Source organism: Chrysochloris asiatica, unplaced genomic scaffold (assembly GCF_000296735.1).
Source record: "Chrysochloris asiatica unplaced genomic scaffold, ChrAsi1.0 scaffold00044, whole genome shotgun sequence".
Lineage (NCBI taxonomy): Eukaryota > Metazoa > Chordata > Mammalia > Afrosoricida > Chrysochloridae > Chrysochloris > Chrysochloris asiatica.
This window is the reverse complement of record NW_006408562.1, coordinates 13,667,857-13,671,243: the sequence shown is the minus strand read 5'-3', so window position 1 is coordinate 13,671,243 and position 3,387 is coordinate 13,667,857. Positions and strand designations below refer to the sequence as shown.

The 3,387-nt window shown below is 41.8% G+C and overlaps 1 pseudogene; it reads left to right on the top strand.

Moving 5' to 3' along the window:
• The first annotated feature begins 323 nt into the window (after window positions 1-323).
• LOC102814418 lies at window positions 324-950 on the top strand (annotated as a pseudogene).
• The last annotated feature ends 2,437 nt before the right edge of the window (window positions 951-3,387 follow it).

Below are 3,387 nucleotides of genomic sequence, written 5' to 3'. Positions count from 1 at the left end.
TTCTGGTTATCGGATATTAATATCTAATGCATCATATCTGTTCTTCAGATAATCTCTAAATTCAGATGGGATATGTTCAAAATCTCATGGATTTTTCAAATTTTTTTCAGTTACAGCCTGAATGTGCATATGAGCAGCAATTGGTTGTCTGTTCCACAGTCAGCCCCTGGCCTTGTTTTGATTGATGATATGAAGCTTTTCCATCGTCTCTTTCCGTAGATGTCGTTAATTTGATTTCTGTGTCTTCCATCTGGTCCTTGTGTATAGTTGTCTTTTATATTGTTTAAAAGAGATGCTAGCACTTTCGTAGGCCACTGCCGAAGATGGCAGAGGGTTAGGTATTGGTGCTTGATGGCCACGGCCATCTCCTGGGCTGCCTGGAGGCCATTGTGGCCAAGCAAGTGCTGCTGGGCCAGAAGGTGGTGGTCATGCACTGTGAGGACATCAATATTTCTGGCAACTTCTACAGAAACAAGTTGAAGCACCTGGCCTTCCTCCGCAAGCCAATGAATACCAACCCATCTTGAGGCCTATACCACTTCCGGGCCCCCAGCCATCTTCTGGTGTATAGTGCGAGGAGTGTTGTTCCCCAAGACTTAAGTGTGACCAGGCGGCTCTGGACCCCCTCAAGGTGTCTGAGGGATCCCACCCCCTTATGACAAGAAAAAGCGGATGGTGGTTCCTGCTGCCCTCAAGGTTGTGCAACTCAAGCACACTCGGAAGTTTGCCTACCTGGGTCATCTAGCACATGAGGTAGGTTGGATGCATCAGATGGTGACAACCACCTTGGAGGAGAAGAGGAAGGAGAAGGCCAAAATCCATTACAGGAAGAAGAAGCAGCTTTTAGGCTTTGGAAACAGGTGGAAAAGAACTTGGAGAAGATAACTGTCAAATACACAGAGGTTCTCAAGACCTACGACTCCTGGTTTGAGCCTAATAAAAACTATTAGTTCCTTAAAAGAAAAGAGAGACGCTTGCAATGAACAGGTCATTCATCTTGCAAAATTCTATCATGTGGTCTCCAGCATCGTTTCTATCACCAAGGCCATAGTTTCCAAATTTTCCTTTTTGTTTCGAACCTTTGCATTCCAATCACCAGATAATTATCAATACATCTTGATTACATGTTTGATCAATTTCAGACTGAAGAAGTTGGTTTGTTGTTGTTGTTGTTGTTAAGTCTGTCAAGTCGATTCTGACCCATAGCGACCCTGTATAGGATTTCCAAGGAGCAGCTGGTGAGCTTGAACCACTGATTTTGCAGTTCAAATGAACTTGCAGTCTGGTGCATTAGCCCACAGCGCCACACCAGAACTCTGAAGAAGTTGGTAGAATTCTTCAATTTCATCATCACTGGCTTTAGTGTTGGTGCATAAATTTGAATAATAAGAGTATTAACTTGTCTTCCCTGTAGGTGTAAGGATATTATCCTATCACAGATAGCATTGCACTTCAAGATATGTTTTGAAATGTTCTTTTTGATGATTAATGTGATGCCATTCTAAATTACCAATACCAGTCCAAACTGACAGACAAATGGTGGTTTTACAACATTGGTCTCACACAATATTTGTCCATTTTTGAATGACTAATTTCACTCAACATAATGTCCTCCAGGTTCAACCTTGTTGTGGGGTATTTCACAGATTCATCATAATTCTTCAATGTTTTTAGTATTCCATTATGTGCATCTACCCAAGTTTGTTTAACCATTCTTCTGTTGATGGGCATTTAGGCTGGCTCCATCTTTTTAATATGTTTCTTGTAGACAGTATATTGAAGGATCCTATTTTCTTATCTATTCTTCTCTTTAGGTCTCTTGACTAGTATATTTTATTCATTCACATTCGGTGTAATTATCAAGAGACATGAATTGATTGTTGTCGTTTTTCTGTGTATGTGTGTGTGTGCGTGTGTGTGGTGCTGCTGGATTATTTGTTCCATATAATTTTCTATGCTGAGTTCATTTTGTTTGTGGACTTCTGTTGTGAAAAGAACCAACAAATCTGTGTTGGAAGAAGTGCAGCCAGAGTGCTCCCTGGAGGCCAGGATAGCCAAACTTCTCTCATACTTTGGACATATTATCAGGAGGGACCAGTCACTGGAGAAGGATATCATGTTTGGTAAGGTAAAGCATCAGAGAAAAAGAGGAAGATCCCCAGCGAGATGGATTGGCAAAGTGACAGCATCAGTGGGTTCAAGCGTGCTAACAATTGTAAGGTTGGCCCAGGATTGGGCAGTGTTTTGTTCTGTTGTACATAAGGTTGTTATGAGCCGGTACCGTCTCAATGGTATCTAACAACAACAACAACAAAATGTTTATTAAATCTTTCTGATTTTCCTCTTTTTTCATTCTGCTATGCAGATGTATTATTTTTCTTTGTAATTTATTCATCTTTCCCTGAGTAAAACAGCTTGTTTTATCTGGAAATCTATTTGACTTCCTTGCCATTTGGAAGTTCTGTAGCTGCTCTATTCCCTCTTAGTGCTTTGTAGATGAATTCATTGTACACTGATATCGCTGGTTCCCTATTGTCAGTGTTTTGGTTTTTGGTTTGGTTTTTTACACTTCACTGAAAGCTTTTTATTGGCCTTTTGGTTAGAAATGGGAATTTATTTGCCAGGAAGGATGATCCCATCAGACTTGTGCTGGAACCAGCGTATGGCCTCCTCTTGTTGCTGATTCTGTATTTGGCCCCAATGCAGCCTGTCCTGCGCTTCTTGTCTGCGATGCTAAAACCTGGCCTACCCACACCACATAGAAGTCCAGGCCATATTTGATTCCCAGAGCGATGTGCTCCTGGATCCCAAAACCAAAGTTCCTGGTATCTGAACAGTTATTTTTTCGTAACTCGTACTCCCACACCTTTATACTTCTCTCCAGGATCGTTGTGGTGTCCTGGTGTGGTGCTGTGGATTAATGCGCTGGACTGCAAGGTGGGTTTGCAGGGTCAGCAGTTCAAGGTCACCAGCTGCTCCTCAGAAACCCTACACAGGGTAGCTATGGGTCAGAATCTACTTGACAGCACTTAACAACAAAAGCAATAGGTTTGTTTTACTTTAAATACCATTCTTGGATTGAGTTCTGAGTGGTGCTGCCAAGTATGGTAATTTCAGGTGTTCTCTGCTGTTGTTAACTACCAGCCGCTCCGCAGGAGAAAGATGAGGCTTTCTACTCCCGTAAGGATTTACACCCTCGGAAACCCTGTACAGGGTCGCTATGGGTCGGAACCGACTCGAAAGCACTTAACAACAACAACTGCTGTTGTTGGTTCTTAGTCCAAAGAACACCCTTTAGCATTTTTTTGTAACGTTGTTATGGTCATTACAAATTCCTTTAATTTCTGTTTATCAGGAAATGTCTTAATTTTGCCATCGTATTTTAGA